Genomic DNA, 6164 nt, shown 5'->3' with positions numbered 1-6164 from the left:
TTGACAAAGTTTTACTTGATGAGGCTCTTTCACCTCATTCCTTTGGTGTTTTTCTCGGCTTTTATTCCTTTCTAATTTTAAAGCCTATTTTTGAAGGCCCACTAAAACAGCTATGTGATTGTTTCCCAGGAGATTTAGTTATATTTAAAACATCAAGTCATTCAGTCATTAAATGAGCAATTTATAAAAACTATGTATTACTGCTATTTCAAAAAAGTGTTGTTTTAACAAAGCATTTTATGTTTAACTATAAAAATCGTATAATGTGATTTCACCCCTTCTGTTTATAGCAGAAAGAAGATTGCACCAGAAGCCACAGAATAATTAAAACAAGCTGTTCTTGAATAAATAGCTGTTAGGAAAAAAGATTCAGGGTAATCTTCAAAACGTTTATACTTGCAAGAAGGAGTGCAGAGAAAAGCTCATCCTGGATGTTCAGAGGAACGTTGTTTATCTTTCATACACAAGACTTTCATATCATCTAAGAGATATTTCTATGATTGATAAGAGACTCTTATCGCTAAACAGAATAATACTAAGATGACTACCAGAACAAAACTGACTCAACTCCAGCGGCTATCTGATTTCTTGTTATAAATTTGTCCGGCACACCTACCCAACCCCGCCACTTCCTGACATTTTTTGGCGGTCTCTTCCTGAGATATAATGGAGAATGGCATTACCGACTGGACAAGTGCGCATGTGCCTGTCCACTCCTCGGGCAGGGTGTATCGTAGGGCTTCCCCCCACGGAACCACATAACATCAGCCATGAAGCCAAGCTACTTCATCAAATGAATTCATGTCGCTCAAATCATTGGATAACAAAAATTCGAAAAAAAACTTATTTCCAGATCTGCTTGATATAATTCAGCTATTAAGTTAACAAAACATTTTCTATTAAGTAAAATGAACTATTTCACTGTTGGGGTTTGAAATCAGTATCTTTCCATTTCTTCTCAGGTTTGTCTACACTGTTATCCTCCGAGTCTGGTTGTGTGTGTGCGTCTGACCTGTAGATTATTTGACTGAATGCAGTGTGATCATCCACTCGCTCTCTGCTCCCATCTCTAACTCTACTTCTCTGTTTTTGTTTTGGGGCATTTACAAAACCAATGGCCCTTCATCTTACAGACAAAGCAACGGTCATCATCTGTTTTTTGATGATTTCGTTGGCCTCGTCATTTCCCTCCTCCTTGTCTTCCCCCTCCGTGTTGTCGTTCCCCTTTCTTCAACTGTTTGCTTTCTATCCATAAGGTGTTCAGCTCTTGGAGTCAGGACTGTTGGTTAGATCTTTGGAGACTCCGAGAAGGAGGAGAGGAGTATAGTAAAGAGTAATGTTGATGGGGTTTTATTTGTTGAATTGGAGTATGGAGGGGTTCCATCTTCTGAGCGGGCGAATGATCCTGCTCTTTGATTCTTTTTGTGCTGTAAACAACTTCTTCATCACATATTTGTGTTGTATTAAACACAATTCTTTTCTTTTTTCCAACTGTCTTTTATCCCCACGTGCTTTGAGCTTCCCTCAACCATTCTATTACGTCATTAAATCAATTTGTATTTGCGCAATTCCTGCCACCAATGCATTATATTCTGAAATTTTCCTTGAAACTGAAAACTTTCCTTGGAAACCATACAATTTCATCCAATTTTAAATGAAGCATGCATTATCCGGATCACACTCAACAACACTGTTGCAACTGCTATTATCATTCCCAATTTTTATTCTGCTTGAACACCCAACCTCTCTGTAAACATGAGTCCAACAGTTTTGTTGCGATGTTTCGGTTTAAAAATCAGATCCTCTTTTCTGTTGCTTTGATCCTTTTTTTTCTCCACTTCATTTTATGCAAAAACACACAAAAAAAAACATTTTATATGAAAATTGGGAGAAATGTTGTCAGAAGTGCATAGAACGAACACAAATTATCATTTTAACAAAACACATTCTTATCTGAAAAAAAAAACGTTTGAAATGGTCTCTTAATATTTTTGCCCCTATATAGCCTACTGTGTGTGGTAAATGCCCACCCAGGATATCTGCTAGCCCACCCTTTTTCACCTGGCAGGAACCGGGCCTGGTTGGGCGGCCAGATTGTTAGAAAAATCCCTCTTTAATTAATTAAAAATGAAGGACAATCTTCAATTAGTTTATTCTTCCAAGAAGCAACTGTAACACTCCAGCCTGTTCCCTGCCTGTGTTCCCCACATGTTTTGCCTTGTTCATTGTTTTCACCTTTCCCTCGTCATTGTTAATTAGTCCCGCACCTGATTCTATTTTCCCTGAGTGTGTCCCCATGTATTTAAGGCATGTTTGTTCCTCATTTCCCTGTCGGTTATTGAATTGTAAACCTGGTTGTGTCTCACCTGTTTTCCTGTGGTTGTTATAGTAAACACTTGGATTATACCTGTTGTCAAGATCCATCATCCTTCTCTTTGTCTATTCTGTGACAGCAGCAATACAGAAGAGAAAAAACTCATACTGGTTGCTCAGAGGGTGCTCTTCGGAGCAGATATTTTCTACACAAGACTTTCATATCATGTTACATACCTAAGGGATTCTATGATTGGTTAGAGACTCTTATCATTAAAAGCAGATTAATACTGAAATGTTAAAAAGGTAAGTATACAGTTTCCTTAAAGAAACTTTATCAATCTTCTTGTATCCTGTTATGAAGACATTTTTACTTATACAGATATGTTGACATTTTGAATTGCATATACTGTTCCCACAATAAATCTCCTAAAACATTAATCTAAACCATAATAAGATTAAAACAAGCAACAAGTCAGACTCACTTTTCCAACAACAGTTCCTTTTTCTTTGTATATGCTTCATTTTGCTGTTCAAAATCGCTGTAGTCATAGCCAGCGATGAGGTCACCGAGGTCCGGACCTCAGTAGATTTTTCATTAAAAATAAAATGTGAAGCTCTGAATGAACTATCAGTAGTTTAAAACTCTTCTGAGTGCCTGCTTTGCACACGTAGAATTCAGTCTATACCTTTTACAAAGTTGTTTATTGTCAATGGTGTAAAAGATTCATTTCATTTGATGCAAGAGACTGGTGGCTTCATCCGATTGAAAGAGTTGTGAGTGAGTGCATGGGTATGCATATGGCACTGCCCAAAGTTGAAATCTTATTGCCCCGTGACCTGCCCCATCCTCTCAGGGCCTCTGGAGCCTACACCTGCGGGTTTTGGTCAATCGGATCACAAGTGGACGACTTTAAATATAGGTGTAAACTGGTGTGGAATGTTTTGAGCTTTTTGACTCGCTACCACTTCCAGAAGATGTCGAAAACGCATTCAACCGGATTGTGTTTGTGGTGTAGCACCCATCTTTGAAGGCGTTCAAGCAGCCACAAAGACATCCTGCCTGAGTGTAATTTATGAGTGCATAGTTTAGGTAACATATCACTTATAATGTTTTTTATGACTGTAATTACCAGGTGCTGCCCTGAGGTCAATAGTCTCCAATAGTGGCATAAAAGGCTTAATTACAAGACACCGTTTTGCTGATATCATGTTTTGTTCTGTAGCATTCTGGGTCTTATGCCAATTCTTTTTTATTCTTATTCTAAATGTTAAATTCTGCAGAATGACATTCATTTAACTTCTCCCATAGGGTGTCAGACTGATACAACTGTATTTTAATGTAGTACTGTATTACTGTATCAAATCAGAGGTTTGCATGTCATAAGAACACCTCAGTGGTGGTCTTACTGTTATCATTATAGTGTAGGGCTATAGTCAATTGGCGGCCCAAGGGCCGGACCGGCCCTCGATGTAATTTGTTCCGGCCCTTCAAGCATAGTGTGAAAAAGAATGTCAAGAATAAATTAGTTCAGTCGGGAAGTGACACTACAGTTATGAGGTGACGCGCGTCTGTTTCATTCAGCTGCAGCAGCACAGTTTGGCGCGAGTAAATTACATATATAGGCAATGCAAAGACGCGCATAGACGCGATCTCGAGTTTTCACATCGAGCTATGAATTCGAGCGAAGAATTTTAGCATCACTCACGCGAAAATAACGAACTTTTCCCGCCAGTAATAAAGAGCGTGGAACGCGATTACTGGCGGCGTTTGGTGTGAACACAGACGAGTGGCGCGACTCGCATGCAGTCTCTCCTGTGAGACGCGGTGAGCAGGAAGATGACGGATGAAAACATTTATTAGTTTCATTTCTGACTTTTCGCTTGCACGAATAGGACCAACATTTAAAAAGTACTGAGGCAGGGGCGGAGAAAAGCGCGTCGGAGAACAGCGCCTTTGTAGGTTCATGTTGTTTCACTGATTTTTTTGCAGTTTCAAAATACAACCAATGAACATGTTGAATGTAGAAAAGCCTGCTTTGGCATCTTATAATGCACCGATGTTGTTGTTGTGCAGTTTAAAATTCAAAATCAGCATGTTTAAATGTAGGAAAGAACTTTGGGTGTCTTATGGGGCAAAATTATAAGAAAACACAACACACTGGATCCCATATTTAGGGGCCTATGATTGAATCGCGGAATCCAGGCATGTTTGCTTTATAACGCGGAATGGCAAAGAATCTTACAAATGTATTATTTCTTTACCAAAATGTAAGAACGAACTTCAAATTCAAATTGTGCATTTACTTTAGAAATATTAAAGTGGTGTTTAAATATGCAATCTGCAGTTGTTCTGCGTGTGCTGGTGGAGCTTTCAGAGAACACGTGCACATGTAGGCCAGTGTTCCTGTTTCATGTGAGAATTGAAAAAAGCAACTGTCAAACATCCTTTGCGGCGACCCGTCAAAACATATGTCCGGTTTACCACAACACCCCTCTTGATTTTATCTTGAGTATATTATTTACTTTAGTAAACTTAATTTTGTAACGTTATGAAAATAACTTTTTAAAAATGAGAACTGTTTTACTTACATTTAAGTAGATTTAAAAACAAATGCTTTTTATTTCTATTTTAATTTTTCCCTGTATGTATCTACTGCAGGTTGTTGTAAGTGAATACTTAAGTATACTGACGTAAACATAGAATTCCAGGAAAAATATAACAGAAAAAAGGATTTCTTACTGTTGTTATTATCCGTTATATTGGAAGCTATATCCCTCCGGCCCCTCATTTGGGATGCTTTTCATGAACTGGACCCGTGACAAACTGATTGAATAGCCCTGGTCTAATGCATGGTCAGATTAAATACACATTTAGTTTTTATTGTTTAGTAAAAGCACAATTTACTTTGTGGGCTTAGATATTTATTTTTGTTTTTAAAATATCTATAATCATTAAGCAAAATGTTGTGTTTCTGCTGGCAGGCAGGGGGAGAGTGGATTTGGGGCCGATATTAGGGGATTTCATCCAGGGCACCATACACTGCCACTGACTCCCTTAAAGTTGCAAAGCAAAGTTACAAACGTTATTAGATGTTTTTTAATTTACATGTTTCTTTGGTCAACAACAGTTTGTTAACATGTTTCAGTCCTCAAGCCACCAGTTCAACTAGTGCCACTTCTCAAGGCTATTCTGCCATCTGGCGGTTAACGTAGGAACTTTACTTAGAATAGCTGTTTCTTTGAGAGATCCATCCATCCATTTTCTACCGCTTATCCGAACTACCTCGGGTCACGGGGAGCCTGCGCCTATCTCAGGAGTCATTGGGCATCAAGGCAGGATACACCCTGGATGGAGTGCCAACCCATCGCAGGGCACACACACTCACTCATTCACTCTTTGAGAGATATGATTTGTTAATTTGTTAAATACAGCAATGCAAAGGACCCATTTGATTAATTAATAGACATAATAAAACTTTATAATAAGTAAATAAATATTTTTATTTTTGTTTTGTTTGTTTACATTGTATGTATTATTATATTTCTTTATTAATTCATATGTTATTTATTTCTGCCTTTTCATAATCTTAATAGCACTTTATTTCTGAATTTGTTAACAATTCTTGCCATATTTCCCCTTTTATTATTTCTTATATTTTATGAAAATAGCAATTGAGCTTAGTTAGGCAACAGGTCCTTACAAAAAAGCTGCAATACTTTGTTTTAAAAAGAGTCCTTGCATACTCCACCCCAAAATGAATATTCTGTCATAATTTATTCACCCTCAAGTTGTTCCAAACCTGAATAAATGTATTTGTTCTGATGAACACAAAGAAAGATATTTGAAA

Source organism: Triplophysa dalaica, chromosome 19, assembly GCF_015846415.1.
Source record: "Triplophysa dalaica isolate WHDGS20190420 chromosome 19, ASM1584641v1, whole genome shotgun sequence".
Taxonomy (NCBI): Eukaryota; Metazoa; Chordata; class Actinopteri; order Cypriniformes; family Nemacheilidae; genus Triplophysa; species Triplophysa dalaica.
The sequence above is the reverse complement of the archived record's forward strand: the minus strand, read 5'-3'. Positions refer to the sequence as shown.